Raw genomic sequence first — 25,165 nt, 5'->3', positions numbered from 1 at the left:
TGTAGTGAATTGTTTATTCTCCTTCTTAATAGGATTTGTGAATCTAGTTTTGGACTCTTGAATCATTTGATAATTACATTTTTAATATGTCTTATATTGCCAAGGCGGTCTTTTTATGGCACACCCACATGCTCTTGAGGATCACATGTGAAAGAGCCTGCCCCTTTGAGCCCCTTTTCTTTTTATTGTTCCAATTTAGTATTATGTGCACCTTGACAGGTAATGGACAGCTACAATTGAAATTAGTCTTTTGTGTCAATTGTGAATCCACCGCCTGATTCATGAACCTGCAATGCACAAAGGTTAGGAAAAGCTCCTTCATCCAATGGTGTCCTGTATTTTAAATTAGAGCAGCTTTGATAATCGAATTAACAGTTCACATTTTAACCTCTTAATTCCTAGATTGGAAAACCTTTTAAATGCTAATCCCTAAAAAATGGCCAAATGGAGTTACAAAGGCACCGTGTTGGATAAAGTTTTATTACATGCCAAATTTGGTGTAATTCCATTGAACCATTTTTTTCTGTACTGAAGAGCAAAGTGTTGGGAGTTAAAATGGGAAATGTCACTTTAGGGACACCTCCTATATTTCGGCCCCCGTTTGATGAATTGGTATGAAACTTGCCATGAAGAACCAATAGTGGAATTATTTTGTTTGGAAAATTCTGTGTAGATTTGTCATACTTAACTTTGTAAACCGTAACTGGGGAGTTTCAGTAGTTTTTTTAGTTTAAAACATGATGATGACAGGCATTTTCACCAAACTAAAACGTCACTTTAATATTTGTGATATTTAGTGAATTTCTGTTTTTTAATGTAAAGTAAGATCTTTATTACCATAACACTAAACTTTCTTAGGTGTCCAACCCACGGCGGTGCACAGTCTATTTTTTCAGTACCAAAGTACTACCACAGGCATAAAAAGTGGCTGTGCTGTCTCCTCCAAAGTCTGGCAGATCTGTGGTGACCCCCCAATTTTTTTAAAAACCTTTGTCACCAGGGAGGGTCACTCTCGGAACTCACCCCCTCACAAAGGCAAGGGGGTTAGTGTATCACTAATGTTATTTATTTACTTTATTTATTAGGTCAGTCCCACAGATCTACCCGATCTGAATGTTTGATTTTCTTGTTTTTCACAAGAGACTCCTGCAGCACCACATATTGTTGAATTTTAACTTTAATTTCTCTTAAATGGCTAACATGATTACCAGATCACAAAAAGCGCACTTCTTGGGTAAAGATCTTGCTTTCTGCCAAATTAAGTATAATTGTGTTCAGCACTTTATTTCGCTTCATTTTCCCTATGGAAACGGTGTGGGGAAAAAGCATTTAAATATAAAGCAGATCTATTATCTTTCTTCCAAAATCATCCAATAATTAAACATTCAAAACATTTTAAATTATATTTTTCTATTACAATTCTGAATTCATCCATACGAAGCATTTAACAATGGCCTAACTACAATTCCCTAGGCAGGGCACTGTTCCACCATAAATTGGGCCCACATTTGATTAAATCTTACAATTCCTCCACATCGAGTAGTATATACTAATTCTTTTGCCCTTACTTGCTTTATTTTCCCTATCCATTCTCCCAAAAAGGGGATTAGCTTTGTTTTACATCTCTACAACAACAACACTTTGACCACCTGCATTAAAACATAAAGTAGACTTTCATGTCTGGGGGTTAATCTCAAAGAGGAATCATGGCCTCACGGAACCAATGAAGCACTCGGCACCGGCTCTACTTGCCACACTTGTTTCAGACATTGAAAAATCGCTATCCAAAAATCCCTAATAACCATACATTGCCAAATAACATGGGACCAGTTTGCCCCTTCTATTGATTCACACCTCAAACAGCTGGCTGAAAGTGACTAATTGATCCCATGAAACAATTGTGGGGTTCTATAGAGCAAACGCTTCACATAAAACTGCATTCTGTGCCAATTGGCTCATGCCAACACCATGAAGTTCAATTTATTGACTTTCCCCCCACAGTAGAAATCCTTCATACTTTCCTCACTTAGTAACAGTTTTTGATAAATATCAACCCCTCTGCATGATGCAAGAAACCTTTTCCATGCACCCAGTCACTTCGGGAATTGGTGCCGTGCACACGGTCACTTCAGAACTGTGGACTCAATTAAATTAGTGCCCATGTCCTGATTGCTCAGTATTAGACTCAAATCCATTGTCTTTAAATTTGAAACTAAAACGCTTTAAATACACCACAGCCAATAGTTCTTCCCTATTGACACTTGAATTTCTGACCAGGATTTCCAGTTATCCCCTATTATTAAGTCAGTAGCCTTGAGAAATCTATCCCCAAAACTAAAATCTAAATTTGACAGATGTGTTGCTGTATTTATATAGGGAATTCAATAACACCTGTAGAAATCCATTCGCTTTTTTTTTTTTTTTAAACAATGTAAGACCTAATAAAAAAGTTCCCGGGGAATTTAGTCAATCTTAAAACATCACTTATGTTGTATTTCCCTAATATCAATCTCATCAGGTCATTCTTATAAATTACAGTGGGCTCCCATTTTGTATGAAATCTAAACACATAGGCCCTCATTATAACATTGGTGGTAAATCCCGCTTACTGCCACGCTGATGGCCGCCAACATACCGCCTCAGTGGCAAATATCTGTTCACCGTATTACGACACACACACACCAATCCGACAGAATACAGCCACTTACATAAATCTACCAGTTAAGGATCATGGTGGAGGAAATTGTCAGGGTAGAGCCACAGCTCTTTGGAACACAGGTACAGCAGATATGCATTGCAAGGAAGATGGAGCTATGGCGGAGAATCATGGACAGGGTCAACGCCATGGGTCAGCACCCAAGAACAAGGGACAACATCAGGAAGAGGTGGAACGACCTTCAGGGCAAGGTATGTTCCATTGCAGCAAGACACCAGCTTGCCAAACAGAGGATTGGCGGTGGGCCCCCACCTCCTCCTCCACAGCTCACACCATGGGAGGAGCAGGTACTGGCAATACTGCATTCTGAGGGACTCACTGGAGTACCCAGAGGACTGAACACTGCTAAGTCAATATTTACCAGATATCATACCCTCCCAATGCCTGCATGCCATCTCACACCAACACCCCCACTCCCATCACTTAAGTCCATACCACACACTGCACCTACACATTTCACTAACCCCAATGCCAAGCCCTGCATGCCAAACCAATGCATGGACACCCCTCCCAGCCCTGCATGGACACCCATCACTAAAGCATGCACAGCATAGGGAAGCTAACAATCCCACAATAAATTACCATACACAAGCAAAAGCTGGCAGGGCAACAACAATTCTAGAGGAAAGCCAGGGAAGTACAAACGTCATACACTTGAAGCATAATACATCACTTACATCCCCACAGGTACCCCAGCCAATGTCAGTGGAGAGGAGCTGCACACCTATCCAGTCCCACAACAGCAGAGGCCCCCAGTGATGACAGTAACTCTGGACTTCTTGATCTGGAGGACCTACCTGGCCCATCAGGAACTACTGCACAGTTGGACACCCAAGCCCACTCACAGACCACCACAGAGCCTCCACCATCAGGATCCAACACCACAGCACCCACCCAGCGTAACCAAACCTCTGTCCCCAGGACACGTCAATCAGCAATGTACCCACCTGTACAGGGACCCTAGGCCACACCTCACACCCAAGACAATCAGGGACCTTGGTTCAGTGGCAGTAGGCACACTGTTCAGGGGACAGGGGCACAGGCCAACAGGGAAACTGGGAGAACTGCTGTGCACAAGGGGGAGGACAGGACCAGGGAACGTGCAGGAGAACAGGCAGCTGCAGGTGGGACAGCATCATGAGGGAGGCAACAGCACATCAGCGGGCCACTACCACTAGCCAGTCCATCAACCAGCCCTCCACTTCTGCTGCCGCTAGTGGCCAGGAAGCCCCGCCACAAGACCCAAAGGCCACCAGCACCCCTCCCCCTGCAGAAGGTGAACCACCCCGCAAATGTTCCCTGCAACCCAGACAGAAGCCAGAGACACTTGCCAGGAAATTAGACTCTCCTGATTGTCCCCCTTCTGTCCCACTCAGTCACCTTGTCCACCTTCAACTGCCATTGCGCCCCTTCCTGTGGCCCCTTGGACACTGCACCTGTGCTTCAAACAGACTGGAACAATCCTCTGGACTTTCCTCCATCATCACCCTATTCCATTGCACTTTCCCCTCCATTTCTTAGCACTACAATAAACACCCTTGGAAAAAACTAGACTACTAGTATTTCATGTATTGAAAATTTGTATTGATGGTAACAGCTACATCCATTGCACATGAACTGTACATAGTGAGAGCATAGAAAGAATGACCTGTAGCTGGCTGTAGTGATCAAATCAGGACATTGTTGTCATATCCCCAACATCTGTAAAATGATAATCCACAGGTGACAGTAAGTAGAGGTAAAAAGTGGATAATGCCAGCAGCCACTGCCACACAGATTACACCAATAGCCATAGAAATGTGAAGTTGCACTGTCTCACCTGTGTGCTATTGGAAGTACTGACAGATAACTGATGTTCTCTTGTCCACATCCTCATCCTCAGCCTCCTCATCATCACTGTCCTCAGGGTCCACGGCTGCCACAGGGACCTCTCCAGTCACCTCCTCCTGCAGAAAAGGTACATGGCATCTGTGGGCCAGGTTGTGCAACATGCAGCATGCTACTACTATCTGGCAGACCTTCTCGGGTGAGTAGCACAGGGATCCACCTGTCAGATGGAGGAACCCGAACCTGGCCTTTAGGAGGCCGAAGGTCCTCTCAATGATCCTTCTGGTTCGCCCATGTGCCTCATTATGATGTTCTTCAGCTCTTGTCCTGTCATTCCTCACAGGGGTCAGCAGCCACGATAGGTTTGGGTAGCCAGAGTCACCTGCAGGCATGAAGGGACAACATTTAGCCACACACTATCCTATTAGGTTAACATCAGAGGCATACACTAACATACACCGGTTTGGGACCAGGGCTCACCTATAAGCCACACCCCATGCCTCTGTAGTTGGGCCATCACATTTGGGATGCTGCTATTCCTCAGCACAAAGGCATCATGTACCGACCGAGGATATTTAGCATTGAAGTGGGAGAAGTACTGGACTGCCAGGCACTCCATCTGCACATTCATGGAGTGGAAACCTTTACTATTCCTGTACACCTGTTTATTTTAGCTGGGGGGGGGGGGACAAACGCAATATGTGTCCCGTCAATCGCACCAATAATATTGGGGATATGTCTCATTGCATCTGTGGCCAAATCTTCCACCTGGGGGAAAGCAATGTAGCTGCACATGTGTTTTACCAGGGAAGACAAGACTCTTGCCAGCACGATTGGGAACATTGGCTGTGACATTCCTGCTGCCAAGTCCACTGTCACTTGGAAAGAACCAGTTGCCAGGAAATGGAACACTGATAGAACTTGCACAAGAGGGGAGGTCCCAGTCGGATGACAGATAGCTGATATCAGATCAGGCTCCAACTGGGTGCACAGCTCTGTGATTGTGGCCCTGTTCAGTCTATAGGTGACTATAATGTGCCTGTCCTCCAGTGTAGCTAAGTCCACCAGGGGTCTGTACACAGGGGTATGTCTCCATCTCCTCTACATCCACAGCGGTAGGTATCTAAGGGACACAAGAGTGTGCAGGCTGTCACAATTTGAACAACTAAACCACAACAGCAGTCCACAGTGTGCAATTACGTATTGGGACAGTGTAAATTTGAAATATGTGCCTCTTTATCACAGCAATTATCGATAGGCCCGTTGGTCCCTCCTGAAATGTCGAACACTTGTCCTGTGTGGAGGGACAGGTGGAAGTGGTAATTCCGCTGACGTTGGGCGTTGTGGCGGTAAGCAGTCTTGAACCGCCGTGCAATTCCTCATTGGATAATATTGGGCCCTATGGAGTACAGTGGCCAATGGGGATGAACGCTGGCAGTGACAGTGTACACCACCGCAGACATGACCACCATTTTCTAAATCATTCCTCAGTTGTTTCCTGACCTTCAACAGGAGAAGATCTACACTGCATGTGCTTCTGTGACCGGTGTCTGGAACCTACCATGGCCTGTGTGACCAGGGACAGGGCCCCAGCCTTCACTTGGGAGGAGTTTGAGTGAACTGGTGGATCGGGTCCTACCCCAGTACGGACTGCTGTATCGGCCTCCAGTCCAACAGGTGAGTACACTGTGGGTACGATGCATGTGGCATGGATGCATGAAGATTTGTATGAAGGCATTGTGTAAGGAGAGGATCATCTGTTGGTGGTGTACATGTGTTGCGCTAGGCAACGTGTGTGCCAATGGTGATGGAAACGGGTATGGTGGGCCATGTGTTTGATAGCCTGGACTGTTATTTTAATGGTCTTCTCCTGTCTGTATTGCCTATGCAGATCAGCGCCCATCAAAAGAAGGGAATATGGCGTGCCATCGCCAAGGAGGTGTGGACCCTGGGGGTCTATGGCAGGCAGAGCACCCACTGTCGCGAACGGTGGTAGGACATGAGACGCTGGGCACAAATGACCGCGAAGGCCCAGCTGGGGATGGCCTCCAAATGAGGAAGGGGTGTCTGTCGGACCCTGACCCCCCTGATGGCCCGCATACTGGCGTTGGCCTACCCTGAGCTGGATGGGTGCTTGAGGGAATCACAGCAGCCACAAGGGGGTGTGTACAGTGGGTATCATAACAATATTTGGCTGGTGGGGTGGTATCCGGGTGCTGGTTGTGTGTTAGTGGGTGCCCCTAAGGCCAGTCCAGACATTGCAGCGTAGGTCCTCTGAAGGGTAATGGTTGCCTGTCAAATACAGGTGCCTTAGCTTGTTAGTAGTCACTTCCAGGCAGGGCATCGTGGGTCCCAGGTGTGCTGCAGTTGGCAGTGTGTGCTACTCATCATGCCTTGGTGACTAGCCATATCACTGTTAGTGCAATGCATTTTGTGTAGGCCTGGTCCCTGTGTATGAGGGTGCTAGGTATGCCAACTATGGTGTTGGTGCAGTCATTGACCCAGTGTATCCTTTGTCTCTCTCCCCCTCTTTCTTGTTTTGTCATTCTGTCATTGTCTGCAATAGCATCATCTGGCGGAGGAGCAGGGGCACCGGTCACTGAGGGAGCTGCATCCCACATGACCCTGGAAGAAGAGTCTACTGACGCCGAGGGAACCAGTGGGATGGAGGACAAGGGAAGCACCATGGCAGAGACTGGAGGGGACAACACAGACTGATACCTCCTCGCATGGGAGCTACCTGGTGGTGGCGTACACCTCTGTGACCACCCCAGCTGCAGGTACAGCTGCCATCCCGTACCAGCACTGCCCTCCCAGTAGCCCCTCAGTGAGTTGCCTGTGTCCGCTCAACCAGGAGGCTGGGCATCTCCTTTGCCCGAGGCAACCCAGGCCCTGCCCCAGTAAGCCCTGCTGCCTTGAGTAAGGAGGCTATTGACATCCTGAGATCCATCTCTGTAAGGCAGTCAACCATTGTGAATGCCATCCAGGGGCTGGCATCCCATACGCAGCAATTCAATGCATTCCTGGAGGGCATCCACTGTGAACTGGTGGTCCAACAGAGATCGATTCAGACTCTGCCCTCCTCTCTGATGGCAGCCATTGTCCCTGTTTCTACCGTCCCCCCTTTAATTACCACTTCCCAATCCCACTCCCCTCAACCACAACTGATCCCAGGCCCACATACAGATGAGCATGCACATAAGGCAACACACAAGAGTGGCACATGCAAACACAAGCACCACACGTCATCCCACAGGCACTCACACAAACACCATACAGTTGCAGACATGACAACATCCACTGCCTACACTGTTTCCCACTCCTCCTCCACCTCCATCCCAGTCACGTCCACACTCAGACCTGCATGCGTGACATCTACATCAACTATCAGGATCACCACACCAAGCAGATCACACAACTCACTGGCAGACATCTCCACAACAACCATGCATGTGTCCCCTGTGTCCTCTCCCAAGTGTCTGTCCCCCCTAAGAGACACAAACGCAAGCACACAGACACCCAACAGCCATCCTCCTCACATCAGTATACAGCCCTGTTAGAAATGGGGTCTTTGGTTGACAGTTAGGTTACCCCCTGTTCAAGCAAGGACCCTCACTCCAGTCACGGTAAAAGAGAATCACCCTCAGCTAACCCCTGCTTACCCCCTTGGTAGCTTGGCAGAGCAGTAGGATTAACTTCAGAGTGCTACGTGTAAAGTATTTGTACCAACACACACAGTAACTTAATGAAAACAGTACAAAATGACACAACACCAGTTTAGACAAATAGGAAATATTTATCTAAACAAAACAAGACCAAAATGGCAAATATCCGACATACACAAGTCAAGTTCTGAATTTCTAAATATTAAACTCAAAAATAGTGCTTAGAAACACAAAATGCTTCAATGAGGTGTTAACATGGCATCGTGACAGAATCGTTCCTAACAAGCCGACACCAGCGGCGCCGGACATGGAGTCACGTAGACCCCCAAGTACAGTACCTTTGGTGAAGAGTGAAAACAAGTCGATGCGCAAAGTCGGGGATCGCGGCGTCTTAACGAAACGTTAAATCTGCGCACTTCAAGCAGTGTCGGTCACGACGTCGTGTGGTGACTTCCACAGAGTCGTGGACTTTAGCAGGGCTGCAGCGGTGTCGGGTTCCAGCAAAGATCACGGAGTTGGTTGCAGGCGGCGTCACCGGATTCAGCAGCGGCGTCAGTCCGAAGTCTTCCGAAGTCAATTTCCTTGGATTTCCACCAGCTTTCCTTTCAAGGGCCCAGGGACTGGATAGGGCACCACTTGTCAGAGCAAGAGTCTCTCCAGAGCCTCCGGGTGCTGTCAGAGAGAAGTCTTTGCTGTCCCTGAGACTTCAAACAACAGGGAGCAAGCTCTAAATCAAGCCCTTGGAGATTTCTTCACAGGATGGAAGGCACACAAAGTCCAGTCTTTGCCCTCTTACTCTGGCAGAAGCAGCAACTGCAGGATAGCTCCACAAAGCACAGTCACGGGCAGGGCAGCTCTTCTTCCTCAGCTCTTCAGCTCTTCTCCAGGCAGAGGTTCCTCTTGTTTCCAGAAGTGTTCTAAAGTCTGTGGTTTTGGGTGCCCTTCTTATACCCAATTTCTCCTTTGAAGTAGACCTACTTCAAAGCAAAGTCTCTTTTGAATGTGAAATCCTGCCTTGCACAGGCCAGGCCCCAGACACTCAGCAGGGGGCCGGAGACTGCATTGTGTGAGGACAGGCACAGCCCTTTCAGGTGTAAGTGACCACTCCTCCCCTCCCTCCTAGCACAGATGGCTCATCGGGAAATGCAGACTCCACCCCAGCTCCTTTTGTGTCACTGTCTAGTGTGAGGTGCAACAAGCCCAACTGTCAAACTGACCCAGATAGGGAATCCACAAACAGGCAGAGCCACAGAAATGGTATAAGCAAGAAAAAACTCACTTTCTAAAAGTGGCATTTTCAAATGCACAATCTTAACTTAAAATCAACTTTACTAAAAGATGTATTTTTAAATTGTGAGCTCAGAGACCCCAAACTCCACATGTCCATCCGCTCCCAAAGGGAATCTACACTTTAATCTGATTTAAAGATAGCCCCCATGTTTACCTATGAGAGGGACATGCCTTGGAACAGTGAAAAACGAATTTAGCAATATTTCACTGTCAGGACGTGTAAAACACACTATGGCCCTCATTCTAACTCTCGCGGGCGGCGGTTGCCGCCCACCAGGCGGGAAGCGCCATATGGCCGCCATGCGGCCAAAATACCGCTTCCCGCATTCTGACATTCCCGCTGAGCCGGCGGGCACTAAGCAAGTTAGCGCCCGCCGGCCCAGCGGGAATGAGGGCCGCAACACAGGAGCCGGCTCCGAATGGAGCCGGCGGTGTTGCGGCGGTGCGACGGGTGCAGTTGCACCCGTCGTGCTTTTCACTGTCTGCTAAGCAGACAGTGAAAAGCCGCCCTGGGCCCCAGGACACCCGTTCCCGCCAGCCTCTTCCTGGCGGTGAAAACCGCCAGAAACAGGCTGGCGGGAAGGGGGTCAGAATCCCCAAGGCAGCGCTGCTTGCAGCGCTGCCCTGGTGGATTCGCCCAGCCGGGGGTAAATCGGTGGGAAACCGCCGGCCCCAGTTTTCTGACCGCAGCTTTTCCGCCGCGGTCAGAATGGGCTAGGAAGCACCGCCAGCCTGTTGGCGGTGCTTCCGTCATTCGCGGCCCTGGCGGTCTTTGACCGCCAGGGTCGGAATGACCCCCTATATGTCCTACCTTAACCATGCACTGCACCCTGCCCTTGGAGCTACCTAAGGCCTACCTTAGGGGTGCCTTACATGTAAGAAAAGGGAAGGTTTAGGCCTGGCAAGTGAGTACACTTGCCAAGTTGAGTTTACAGTTAAAACTGCACACACAGTCACTGCAGTGGCAGGTCTGAGACATGATTACAGAGCTACTTATGTGGGTGGCACAACCAGTGCTGCAGGCCCACCAGTAGCATTTGATTTACAGGCCCTGGCACCTTCAGTGCACTTCACTAGGGACTTACTAGTAAATCAAATATGCCAATTATGGATAAACCAATCAACAATACAACTTACACAGAGAGCATATGTACTTTAGCACTGGTTAGCAGTGGTAAAGTGCTCAGAGTTCAAAAGCCAACAGCAACAGGTAAGAAATAAATAGGAGGCAGGAGGCAAAAAAATTGGAGATGACCCTGCATAGGCAAAAAAGTCCAACAAGCCCATACACCTGCACCCAAACCCAGCAGACATAAACCTCCAACAACCACTCCCTCATCCTCCACTCCCATTACTCCTCCCTCCTCCCACCCCACTGTCCCTAAAAAGCTTTTCCTTTCCCAATTTGACCTCTTTCTACCCCTCCCGTTGGTACTGCCCCGGAAAAGGTGGTGGTTTCCTGTCTCATAATATGATGGGAGGTACTTTGTCTCCCACCTGGCTGTTGTTGACTACCGCCGTGGTGACTGTTGTTTCCGCCTTGGCGGTTGGTGTGGTACATTGGCAGTCTATGGGAGTTCTCACCGCCATGGTCATAATTTTGGCGGTACTTACCGCTAGTATATCGGCTGTGTTACCACCACTTCATCACACACCACCAGGGTCGTAAAGAGGGCCATATTGTGCAAAATAAGCAAAGTAGTATTTCTGAAAATTGGGGAGGGCTCACCTTCCTTCTCATCTATCTCCAAAGTGCTAAGTGCTAATCTAGCAGTTTTTTTCTTTCATATAAAAGAATAAAACAAAGATTCAACGTCTTTAAAAAAAAGCAGCCTTAAGCACACATGGTGTTTCATCAAAGAAGAAATTAAACAAGGTTAAATTGACATTTTTATCTATACCACCCTACCGAAAAAGGTAAGTAGGAAGGAGTCCCATTGTGCAAACAGTGCTTTAACCTTCAAAAACAATGAGTCATAGTTGAGTTCAAACAAATCTACAGTTTTGACCATGTAACTTACATCCAAATAACACTTCAGTTGATGACACAGGTACCAATATCTGGGAGCAGATGATCATCTTCACTGTTACATAAAGTAACTTCAGTTTTCATTTGTTGATCCAATAACCCAAAGCCCCTGAAACATTGTGAAAATCTAAAATGCTCTTTCCTTTATAACCTTTCTAGTTTCTACCAGTAACATTATACCACATAAAGTTTTATTTTGTCCATCAATGGTATTGGAGGTTTAGGCCCTCATTACGCCCCTGGCGGTCGGTGATAAATCAGCGGTAATACCGCCAACAGGTTGGCGGTAACCAAAATGGAATTATGACCACGGCGGAAACCGCTTAGACAGACAGCCACTTTAACACACCAACCGCCACGACGGAATCAACAAGCACCAAGCAGTTACCTCCAACAGCCAGGCAGAAGACAATGTTCTGCCCACACTATTACAACCGACCTATCTGCCACCTTTTCCTAGGCAGTACCAATGCCATCAAAAGCATGGCAAAAACATTGCACAGAAGTCAAAGGACTCACCTGTGGAGACTCAGGGAACAACCACAACACCATGGAGCCCGAGCTGCACATATTTCCGATGCTCATCTACCTTCTGCTGCATTATGAACATCAACGCCTGCAAAGATGACCACAGTGAGCACCGTTGCCTAGCACACAAGGGAGGGGGAGGAAAAACAGAGTGACACACACACACAATATGCAACACCCCCACCCCCAACACCATACACACAACCAGATGCACTAACATACCATATTCCCCCGTGCCCCTCAGGAATAATGCAAGGACAAAATGATTTGAAGAAAGTGAGTGTAATACGATAAAATAACATGAATAAGTGCATCAAAATACAAACGTATATACATATTTACAAATGTAGGGACACTGCTCAGTCCTCAATGTCTGTGGGCCAAAGAGCCACAAAACATAGGCCAAGGCCCAACCTCACTCCTGCAGCAACACGGAGAGAACACTGCAGGGGCATTAGGTCGAAAATACACAGGCACTTCAGTGGGACGGGGATTGGGGCACCTCAGCCGGAAGATGGTACAACACCACTGGTCCTGGAGGGGGCAATATGCCCTGTGCTCTGTCCTGGGGAGTACAAGGCCACAGTCTCTCAAGTGGGTAGTTTGCCCACTGCTTGGTCCTGGGGAATGCAAGGCCACCGTGGGTGGTTTGCCCACTGCCTGGTCCTGGGGAGTGCAAGGCCACAGTCTCTCAAGAGGGTGGTTGCCCACTGCCTGTTCCTGGGGAGTGCATGGCCACAGTCTCTCAAGTGGGTGGTTTGCCCACTGCTTGGTCCTGGGGAGTGCAAGGCCACCGTCTCTCTAGTGGATGGCTTCTCCACTGGTTCTGGAGGGGGCATTGTGCCCAGTGTGCTTCATCCTGTCAAGGAGGAGGTGAGTGGACGCCTTCTTCCACTGGTTCTGGCGGGGGCATTGTGCCCAGTGTTTTTTCATCCTGGGAAGGATGCGGTAAGTTGATGGCTTCTTCCACTGACTCTGTAGTGGGCATTTTGGCCAGAGTGCTTTATCCTGGGATGAATGGGGTGAGTGGATGGCTTCTCCACTGGTTCTGGAGGAGGCATTGTGCCCTGTGATGCAGATCTTGGGGAGTGCAAGGAAACAGTCTTTTATCTGGGTGTCAGAACCACAGGATTTGCAGGGGCCATGATGCACAACAGACCATGGAGGCAGGACTACACACTGTTCGCCGGCGGTGACGGCTGCTCAGTTGTGTCAGTGGTGGTGCTGGTGTTGGGGCTGGCAGTGGTGGAGGGAGACTCCAGCTCATCCCCTGCAGCCTCAGACGGCTTCCCACTGGGGCTGCTGCTGCTGGCAGCGGTGCTGGTGGCGGTGCTGGTGGCAGTGCTGGCCGTGGTGGGGGGAGGCTCCAGCCCATCCCCTGCAGCCTCAGACGGTTGCCCACTGGGGCAGCTGCTGCTGGCAGTTGTGCTGGGGGCGGTGCTGGCAGCAGTGCTGGCAGTGGTGGAGGGAGGCTCCAGCCCATCCCCTGCAGCCTTGTACAGTTGCCCACTGCTGCTGCTGCTGCTGGCAGTGGTGCTGGTGGTGGTGCTGGTGGCGGTGCTTGCGGCGGTGCTGGTGGCTGTGCTGGCAGTGGTGGGGGGAGGCTCCAGCCCCTCCCTTGCAGCCTTGGACAGCTGAACCGCTATGTTTGGTGGTGGGGGCTCCGAATGAATCCCAGCACCAGGCCTCCTGTCCTTCCTGCCTGCTGGTGCAGGCCCCTTGCCCTTCCTGTCAGCAGCTGGGGATTGCTCCTTGCCCTACCCTGTCACAGCTGGTGGTGCCTCCTTGCCCTTCCTAGACGCTGCTGGTGGTGCCTCCTTGCCCTTCCCTGTCGCAGCTGGTGGTGCCTCCTTGCTCTTCCTAGATGCTGCTGGTGATGCCTCCTTGCCCTTCCCTTTCGCAGCTAGTGGAGCCTCCTTGCCCTTGCCTGTCGCAGCTGGTGGTGCCTCCTTGCCCTTCCTTCCTTGAAGCACCTGGTGCAGGCACCCTTTCAGTGTTGCTGCGGGTGCCCGGGATCCTCTCCCACCTGCAGTAGCTGTCGACACTACTGTGGCTGTGGACTGGGTGGCTGAGGTGCTCGCCTGGGTTCTGACCACCCTGGAAGTACGGGGCGGGGAGTGGTAGGGAAGAGGTAAACGGTGGAGTGGAAAAGCTTCTTAGGTGCGGGAAGAGGGTGAAAGTTTGGGAGTGGAGGAAGAGGAAGTGGTTGTAGGAGGTGTCTGTCTGCTGTGTTTGGGTGCGTGGGCTAGATGCTGTTGTGAGGTGCATGGCTGTTGGGTGTCTGAGTGCTTGCATTTGTGTATTTTGGGTGGAGGGGGCACTGACACATTGGGAGAGGACACAGGGGACATGTGTGGACGTGTGCATGGAAGTGGGGGTTGTGACTGCCAGTGAGGGGCGTGTACTGCTAGGCGTGATGCTGATGGTGGGAGTGGATGAGGATGTAGTTCATGCAGGTGTGAGTGCAGACGCAACTGGGAGGGAGGTGGACGAGGTGAAGGAGGGGGACACAGTGGAGGCAGTGGATGTTGGTATGTCTGATTCTGTATGGTGTTTGTATGTGTGACTGTGGGATGATGTGTGGTGCTTGTGTTTGCCAGAACCACTCCTGTGTGCTGTCTTGTGTGCCTGCTGATCTGCCTGTGTGCTTGGGATAGGTTGGGGTTGAGGGGAATGGGATTGGGTAGAGGAAGTTGAAGGGAGAGGCTAGAAAAAAGGACAAGGACAATGGCTGCCATCAGGGAGGAGGCCTGGATTGATCTCTGTTGGGCCGCCATGCCAGAGTGAATGCCCTCCAAGAATGCATTTGTTTGTTGCAAATGGGCTGCCAGCCCCTGGATGGCATTCACAATGGTTGCTGCCCAACAGAGATGGATTGCAGGAGGTCAGTAGCCTCCTCACTCAGGGCATGAGGGCTAACTGGGGCAGGGTATGAGATGCCTGGGGTGAAGGAGATGTCCACCCTCCTTGGTGAGCGGGCACGGGAGACATGCTGAGGGGCTGCTGGGAGGGCGGTGCTGGTATGGGCTGGCGGCTGTACCTGTAGTTGGGGTGGGCACAGAGGTGTCCGCCACCACCAGGGAGCATCCATGGAAGGAGGTGTCACTGTCAGAACTGTCCCCTCCAGTCTCCTCCATGGTGCTCCCCTCGCCCTCCGTCCCACTGGTGCCCTCAACGTCGGTGGATTTGGCCTCCTGGGCCCTGTGGGATGCAGCTCTCCCCATCGTCGGTGCCTCTGCTCCTCCGCCAGATGATGCTAATGCACATAAGGACAGGGTGACAAAACAAAAAGTGGGGGGGGTGAGACAAAGGATACCCTTGGTCAATGGCGGCAACAACACCACCGTTGGCCTACACAACACACACACACACACACTCAGGGAACAGCCCTACGCACTAGGCAATGCACTAACAGTCACAATGCTAGTCACTAGCCCATGGACAGGGATACCTAAAGCCAATTACAGCATACCTGAGAACCACAGACCCTTGCCCAGTAGTGGATGCTATTACCTTGGTTGGAGGAGGTTTAATCAGACCCTGCCCAATATGGGACCTACCCTGCAATGTCCGGCCTGGCCTACGGGCACCCACAGGCCCATATCCCCCACCCGGATGCCACCCCACCACGTGCAAGTAGTATATTGGATCACTGTACTCACCCCCTTGTGGCTCCTGCGATGCCTCCAAGTGCCCACCCAGCTCAGGATAGGCCAGCACCAGAATGCAGGCCATCAGGGGTGTCAGGGTTCGACGGGCACCCCTTCCTCGTTGGGAGGCCAACCCCAGCTGGGCCTCCGCCGTCTTCTGTGCCGAGCGTCTCAAATCCTACCACCGTTTTCGACAGTGGGTGCTGCCGTAGACCACGAGGGTCCGCACGTCCTTGGCGATGGCACGTATATATAAATAACTTTATTTCTGCTAAAAGCCATAAAAGTGTCCAGTAAAACAGCATAACACAATCATGCAATAAATAAGTAATTAAAAATAAAAAAGAAGAGTGCCACAGAGTACATTAAAAAGTCTTGACAACTTCCTTCTAAAATAAACTATTAGAGCACACAATTACAATAACAATAAAAAATGAGCATCAAGCTTTAAAAATCTGAAAGCCTATTTTACTTAATTCCACTTAATAATCTACTTCAGACTTCAATACTTTTGGTTTTGCCAGTCAGTCAGCAAGGATTCCTCTGCTTCTTATGGCCCATGCACTTTGAAGATATCTTGCGACTGCAAAAACTACCTTACCACTTGTGTCGCTTGTCAGGATTCGTAGGGATGTATTATATTCCCTTTTCCCCATTAGTCTACATAGAGGGATAATCCACTTCTTCCTTGGAACCAAATATCTGGGGCAGAAGAACATAAAATGTGCAAATGTCTCTAATTGCTTGTGGCAAAAATTGCAGAAGCTCGGGTTAGTGTCCTCCTTGTTCCACCTTGCAGTTAATGTCTTGAGTGGCAAAATCCCTAGCCTGAGTTTAATAAAAAGGCTTTTGGTATGGGGAGGTTTTATGTTATCCATGTAGGCCTCAAATTTGGGACTGCATTTGTAATCTACAAACTGTAGCGTCCTATTCCCTAGGGATTTCTTGGTCCAAATCTGCATCAAAATGGTCTCCCAGTAAGATCGCTTTATGCGTGCTTTCACTTCCTTGGTTAAAGTATAAGGATCTCGCCACACCTCCTCCATTTTAATGAGTTGACTCAAATCCCTAATATATTTAAACCAAGGAATTTTTAGCACGCCGTCATCCACGAAAAGGTCAGCTGCTGCTGCTTGATAAACAGACAGATGTTCTGATGTCCAAAGGCGGACCCAATACATAAGAGGTCTTAGGGCAATTTCATTGCGAATCTCATTTAAAGCTAGATCAAATCAGAGGGGTAGAAGAGGAGTACTTGTCGGCATCCGCAAAAAATTACGCATAAGCCGATTTTCTGCCATTGTTAAACTTCTAGAATTACAGTATCCCCATAACTCTGCACCATATATTGAAGCAGCCACTGCCGCTGCCTTGTATACTGTGATGGCAGGTGAAATTTCCCCTTCCGAGGTGTTAGCAATTTTCCTCCCTATCACGGCTGGCCTCTGCCGGAGAACGGAAAAACTCTTTCCAATCTGTGCCGCCCACTGTTGATCATCCGCTAACCTAATCCCCAGGTAATCAAATTGGCTGACTCTCTCTACTGTTTGTCCAGCTATGGTCATTTTCCGCCTGAATGACTTGTGTGGATTAAAGGCCATAACTTTAGTCTTAGTTGGATTTATTTCGAGGCCCTTTTTATCACAGAAATTTGAAAAAGCATCAAGTTCATTTTGGAGACCCATTGGAGTTCTTGAGATCAATAGAGTATCATCCGCAAACATTAAGATGGGAACAGGGCCACCTGCTAGCTTCGGGGCATTATGATTACAATGCATCAGCTGTTCTACCACACCGTTAATGAAGAGGTTAAACAGTGTAGGAGCCAAAACACACCCCTGTCTAACCCCCCTATCAACAGGTATGGTTTTTGTCAGATCTCCACCTTGAGACCAGCGTACCTGAGCATAGGTGCCCTCATGAAGATACTTTATCAATCTCAGCAGTTCTTTGTCAAGATCGTAAGATTCCAGGGCATTCCACAATAAATCGCGTGGGACCATATCAAAGTCGGCTTTCAAGTCAATAAAGGCCACATACAAGTGGCTCTTGTTCAGTATCAGGTATTTCCAACATAGGAGATTAAACCTGAACGCATGATCTACTGTACTCACTCCTTTCCTGAATCCTGCCTGAAAATTGGAGAGGATCTGACGGTCCTCTATCCATGTCTGCAGTCTGGACAAGACCTGCTTGCAGAATACTTTTTGACTCACATCAATTAAACTTATTGGTCTGTAGTTAGTCGGTAGTTCCCTTGACCCCTTTTTGAAGACAGGAAATATGATTGCTCCGTGCCATGTGGGAGGAAGCCCACCACCCCTCAAGATCTCATTGCTAAGTGCATTTAAATATAGAGACCAGGTTCTGGGTCGAGACAAATACAAGTCACCAGGGATACCGTCTAGCCCGGGAGCCTTTCCTTTACGCAATGTTTGGAGAGCAAGAGTTGTTTCTTTTAGGGAAAAGAGATCCATATCAAAATTAGATGAAATGGCTACCCCAGACTTTGGTGTATAGGAAAAAGACCCCTCTAGTGTTGGTGAAGGAACAGTGGTGCAGCTAGTCTGAGCCACTTTGTACAAGTTTCCAAAGTGTGACACCCAGATTTCTGGCTGAATTGCTGGATAGCTCTCCACATTTTGGGAATGTCCTTTCCCTGCCACTAACTTCCAAAACAATTTTGTGTCCTTCTCACGGAGAACATCTACCAGAGCATTCCAATGTTTGGTTTCCCACTCCTTTTTGGCGTTTTTCAATGTTGTTTTATATACAATCCTGGTTGCTCTTATCTCTCGGCGACTCCCTACCTTTAGTGCTCTCAGTAGCTGTGTTTTAGCCTGTCTGCAGGAGCTAGAGAACCATCACAGTTCTTTATCACTAGTTTCTATCCGCCTCCTTGCTACCTGGAAATATGGTCTTAATTGATTGACCAAGATACCATGCAAGTTAATCAATTCAACCAGCACAAAGTCAGTGTATTTCAAAGGGAAAAGCGTTGATATAACTACCATATATTTAGATATCTGAAAATGTGCATCTTCTGCCAGCGTTTCCCATCTCACATTTTTGCGGTCATTCGTCGTGACTAAAACATTACCCTTCACCCATTTAGTCAGAGTATTACAATTAAATGTGGAAGTTGAGAAAGATATACAGAGAGCATGATGGTCGCTATCGTCTCGTGGAGAGACAGCCATATCAATAAGAGAATTCCAGAGTGTATCATCTACTAAGATGTAATCTAAATGACTCGAGTATGGTGCTTTCCTGTATGTAGGGAGCGCCGGAATGTCCGACTTCGTGTTTCCATTTGCTATTCATAGCCCCATAGTTTTTATTAGGTTCTCAAATAAATCTAATACTCCCCCTGTTTTCTTTGTTATATCCTGGACCAGGCCTGATCTATCCCAGGGATCTGCAAACTGGATTCCTTCTTTCTGATAAACATCCTTGCAACGCAGCTGCATATTGCAGTCTCCTGCAACAATTAAGCTCTGCCCCCCTGATAGTTGGTTCAAAAGATCTGTGAGCAAATTTAACAGGGCAATCTGGGTGCTTTGTGGTCCAGGTCTGATGTATATATTTACAAGCACTATGCAAGTAGGCCCCCTTGGACTACTAAGTTCAGCCTCCACAGCTAATATGTCCTTAGTTGGGGTAGATAGCTCCTTTGCCTTGGGGAACAGATTGTGCTTTAACCAAATTATCAGACACCCTGATGCCCTCCCAGATGGCGAAGGAAGCGCAGTCTTCTCGAAGGTCCAGTAACCTACTCTGTAAATCGTAGAGGGGGCCCATGTCTCCTGAAGTAGAATGATATGATGTTGGTCTATGAAACTGCACCACTCCGGTTTGGTTGTTTTTGATAGCACACCTGCCACATTCCAGGATAGAAGTTTGATTAGCGGGTCATTACCATCCCCAACATTTTGCAGTCTCTCGTTGATCTTATTTATAGGGGGTGCTGTCCCGCAGTGCCTCCCTACTACTTGGTCATTGCAGTGCATTCCTACCTCTGCTCCCACAATGCCCAGAATGAGATTGCTTTGGGTGCAATATTCCAAAACCCTTTCAGTGTGTACATCACCCCTCCCTGGCTTCACTATGGGGGCTTTATGTCAGTCCGCAGTTGGAGTTGGGCTACTCCTACGACCCCGCCTTGAAGTGCATATATTAGTAAGCAGTGGGCTATTAGGACTTCCTCTAGACAACAAGTTAGCCATTGATGGCGGAATCGTTTGGGAGAGAATCACTTGGGATGAGGTACCAGGTCTCGATCTTTGCTCAAGCGCTAGAAGGCCCTTTACTACGCTCTGGCTGTTCAATTTCAGCCCTATGAGGTCCATTTCTGAACTGTCACTTGAGAATCTCTGAGCAGTGACTATGTCATCCCGTATAACGGACCTACACTTCTTAACACCCCTTATCCAATGAATTACTTTATTTTTGAGTGAATCCCCTTGTTCCTTTGAATTGTGATTTAGCTTTGGAATATTTAACATATATACGTCATGTTGACTATGCTTAGCCTGGCTTGTCAGAGCACTCCATGGGGGGTCTTTATTGCTGTTATCGAGGGGCTTGTTTCTGTTCACCTCGTGGTTTGCCCCTCTCATCAAGTTGGCATCGTGCTTGTTTAGATTGACCACTTCAGGGGCTACACGGTCATCCCTTTGCCAGTTTCGTGATGCCGCTCCAGCCCTCTTTCCCCTATGATTTCCTACCGTAGATATTTCGGGTTGCTGGGTTTGTATAAATGGAGGGCTAAGCTCAGATTTAGAAGAGGATTTCCTTATATCCCCAATTACGGCAGTTATGCTGTCCAGCTTCTCGTGTATCATGCGACTAAAGGATGTAAGATACTCTCTTAGGCTCGCTATCTCTGATCTTATTCGTACTAGCTGTGCTTCTACAGGACGTTCCCCATGAGTGACCAGGCGTGTTGATACCTCCTCAGCTTCCCTTGGTACACTCTTCTCTGGACTAGAGGATGCCAGGGAGACAAGGGGTAAAACGTGATTAGAACAGTTTATGGGGGGTGACACACAGTCCTGATGGTTAGACATGCTTAAATTGGGGTTCACTGTAAAGTTAGCAGAGGTTTCTGGTATGGTAGAATCCATCTGAGTTCACCGTGATGATTCAGGCAGCAGCTCTCTGTTTGCAGGGATAAAAAAAGACTTGATATCTTTAGTTGCAGCGTCAGTTCCTCTCTTTGTGGACTTGCAGGATTTAGTGGCTAGCTCTCTACTTCCTCAATTAGACCGTCAATCTGGGTCAGTGTGCAGTTTTCAGCAGCATTTTGAGGTAGTTTCTTCGCCTCTCCCTGCCCAGTGGGATTGCCACTAGCTTTTCTTTTCCCCATCCTAGTAAAAATAACAACATTCCTTTAAAATAAATATAATGGGGAAGCAAAAACCCAGGAAATAAGTCATGGCCTATCTCTTCCTATCAATTACAGGCAGAGGACGGGCAATGTTCAGTTTAAAGAGGCTTGGTCCCGGCCCCAGCTGCCAGGGGCAAGATCCTGCGCTCCCCCTGACCAACAGGCTCGTTTTTTCACTCTTCTGGAGGCTTCTTGGTCAGGGACTTGCTTAAGCACTTATCTCACTAATGCACACTTGTGCACGCTGGCTCCTCTATTCCCCCAGCTGGAGTTCTGTTTGGACTCTGCAATGCAATGCTCACCTGCAGCAAACTTGAGCTCCTCAGTCCTCGCTGTTCTAGATTAACGGTCTCGTTGCTGGACCCCAATACAAAAAATAAAGAGGTGTGGCCCAGCCCAGCCTCTTCCAGACGCTGACGGGCGCAGGACGAGCCCGTCCTTGGCCCAGGCGCGTCCCGCGCACATCCCGCAAAGGCGGAACGCAATGAAATTTAAAGGGGCCTTGGGTCCCGCCCCCAGCAGTAGCACTGAGTCCTGCGTGACCCGCTAAGCGGGCACGCAATGAAGTTTAAAGGTGCCTTGGGTCCCGCCCCCAGCAGCAGCACCAAGTCCTGCATGTCATATACCCTTTTTTTGATGGCCGCTGACCTGCAGAGAAATACACTTGGAAAAGGTATCAGTCAGACCGTCCTGCCTGTTACACTCATGGCCCACCATAGCCCTCACATCCCCTTACGCACAGACATTGCCCACCATACATGCAGCATGCTGCCCAGGGCCCTTCCACCAACTCCCCATACATGAGGCCCTCACACACAGCACTTCATGCATTCATGCTCCATGCATCGTGCTCTCAGTGTACTCACCTGTTGGTCTGGAGGCCCATACAGCATTCGGTACTGGGGTAGGACCCCATCCACCAGTCTCTCCAACTCCACAGCGGTGAAGGAAGGGCCCTTTCCCCAGTGCCATGAGCCATGGTCGGTTCCAGACACAGGTCACAGCAGCACTTGCAGTGTAGGTCCTCTCCTGTTGAAGGTCAAGTAGCAAGTGAGTGAACAAATAAAAAATGGCAGTCATGTCCACGGCGGTGCATACCGTCACCGCCGGCGTACATCACCATTGGCCACTGTAACCCATAGGGCCCAATGGTATCCAATGAGGAGTTGCACGACGGTTCTCGACCGCCTCCCGCAACGGCGCACAACGTCAGTGGAATTACCTCAATTCCATGTGTCCATCCATATAGGACAGGAGGACGCCATTTTGGGGGGGAGCAGGCCATGGCACCTAACTGCGTAACAGTACACATAGGCACCATTTGGGCCTTTCCAACAATATACTGTTACAGTCACAACATGCATTGCATTGTAGTGTTTGTAAATACGGAATACTGACCAGCTGCTCACCATTTTCCCCCATAGATTGCAAATGCTGTGGATGAATAGGAGATGGAGACATCCCCCTCATGTACAGGCCCCTGGTGGACTTGGCAACAATGGAGGACAGGCACATTATCCTCACCTATAGTCTGGACAGGGCCACAATCACAGAGCTGTGTGCTCAATTGGAACCTTACCTGATATCTGCTATCTGTCAGCCCACCGGGATCCCCCCTCTTGTGCAAGTCCTATCTGTGCTCCATTTCCTGGCAACTGACTTGTTCCAAGTAGGATTAGCAGCAGGAATGTCTCAGCCAATGTTCTCAATAGTGCTGACCAGAGTGTTGTCTGCCCTTATTAAACTCATGCGTAGCTACATCATTTTCCCCCGGGTGGAGGATTTGGCCACAGTGAAAGCTGATTTCTATGCAATGAGACATATCCCCTACATTATTAGGGCTATTGATGGTACACATATTGCATTTGTTCACCCCCCACTGGAGAAATGAACATGTGTTCAGAAATCAAAAGAGCTTTCACTCCATGAATGTGCAGATAGTGTGCCTGGCAGACCAGTACATCTCCCATGTCAATGCAAAGTATCCTTGGACTGTGCATGATCCCCTTATCCTGATGAAAAGCAGCATCCCGTATGTGATGGCTCAACTCCAGAGGCACAAGGTGTGGCTTATAGGTGAGCCCTGGTTCCCCCACAGTAGGTGTTGGTGTATGGGTAATGTGTGGTCCCTAAGAGTTAGTGTGCATCTAACAGTTGTCCCTCGATATTTGCAGGTGACTTTGGTTGCCCCAATCTCTCATGGCTACTGACCCCTGTGAGGAATGGCAGGACAAGGGCAGAGGAATGTTATAATGAGGCACATGGGCAAACAAGAAGAATCATAGAGAGGACATTCGGCCTCCTGAAGGCCAGGTTTCATTGCCTCCATCTAACAGGTGGATCCCTGTACTACTCACCCAAGAAGGTCTGCCAGATCATCGTGGCATGCTGTATGTTGCACAACCTTGCCTTACGTCGCCAGGTGCCTTTTCTGCAGGAGATGGCCGTATGGCAGCAGTGGACCCTATGGACAATGAAGATGAGGAGGCAAATGATGAGGATGAGGACAACAGAAGTGCAATAATACGACAATACTTCCAATGACACACAGGTAAGACACTGTAACTTCATTTTTCATTGAGAGTTTTGTGTTTGACATTATCACTGGCAGGCTGATTTTCCCACTTCTATTGCCACTTACTGTACCCTTTGGCATATCTATTTGCAGATATTTGTGCCCCACTATCGCTCCTGGTGTGTTGAATGCAGCCAACTACAGGTCATTCTTATGTATACATTACTGTATTGCAGTGTTTAAAGCTTGTTAAATGAATACATAGTTTAATCATTTGACAGACTCCATACTTGTATTTATTCAAATGGTGTTTATTTAAGTGCCAATAAGTAGAGGTGGATGTGCAATGGGCTGGGGTGATGGTGGAGGAATGTCCAGGATAGAGTCCAGTCTATGTGGATAACAGGTGTATTGTCCAAGGGGGCACAGGAAGTGAAGCAATGGCGGTTCAAGGTGGACAGGGTGACAAGGTGGGACACAAGGGTGACAATCAGGAGAGTTTTATTTCCTGTCGGGGGTCCTGGAAATATTCTCTGGCTTCTGCCTGGATCGCAGAGACAGTTTTCGGGGTGGTTCTCCTTCTGCAGGGGGAGGGGTGCTGGTGGCCTGTTGGTCCTGTGGCGGGGCCTCCTGTCCACTAGCGGCAGCGGAGGTGGAAGGCTGTTCATCTGTTTGGCTAGTGTCAGGGGCCCGCTGGTGTGCCACTGCCTCCCTCATGGTGTTGCCCATGTCTGCCAGCACCCCTGCAATGGTGACCAGGGTGGTGTTGATGTCGTTCAAGTCCTCCCTGATCCCCAGGTACTGTCCCTCCTGCAGCCGCTGGGTCTCCTGCAACTTGTTCATTATCTGGCCCATTGTCTCCTGGGAATGGTGATATGCTCCCAGGATCTTGGTAAGTGCTCCTGGAGAGTTGGCTCCCTTGGCCTGTCCTCCCCCTGTTGCACAGCAGTCCTCCCAGCTTCCCAGTTGTTCTGTGCCTCTGTCCCATGAACTGTCTGCCTACTGCCACTGACCCCAGGTCCTTGATCGTCCTGTGTTTGTGGGGTGGCCTGGGGTCCCTGTAGTGGTGGACACACTGTTGATTGACGTGTCCTGGGGACAGAGGTATGGGCCTACTGGGTGGGTACTGTGCTGGTGTTTCCTGAGGTGGGAGGCTCTGTGGTGGTATGGGAATGTGCCTGGGTAACCAACTATCCGGAGGTCCCTGATGGGCCACTTTTGTCATCCAGATACAGGTGTCCAGAGGTGCTGTCATCACTGTGGGCCTCTTCTTGGGGGGGGGAGCAGACTGCAAGTTGCTGGCACCTCCTCTCCGGAGACATATGATGGGGGACCTGTGGGGATGTCAATGCAGTGTTATTGTTTCTGCGTGTGACATCTTGTGCATGGGTGTGTTGCCCTTTATGGTTGTTATTGCCCAGGCAGCTTTGCCTTGTGTGAGTAGTTATTTGGTGGGCTAGGTGACTCTCTCTAGTGTGCATGCTTTAGTGATGGATGTCCATGCAGGTCTGTGATGGAGGTCCATGCATTGGTGTTACATGCAGGGCTTGGCATTG

Source organism: Pleurodeles waltl, chromosome 3_1 (assembly GCF_031143425.1).
Source record: "Pleurodeles waltl isolate 20211129_DDA chromosome 3_1, aPleWal1.hap1.20221129, whole genome shotgun sequence".
NCBI classification, from domain to species: domain Eukaryota; kingdom Metazoa; phylum Chordata; class Amphibia; order Caudata; family Salamandridae; genus Pleurodeles; species Pleurodeles waltl.
This window is presented reverse-complemented; position numbering follows the sequence as displayed.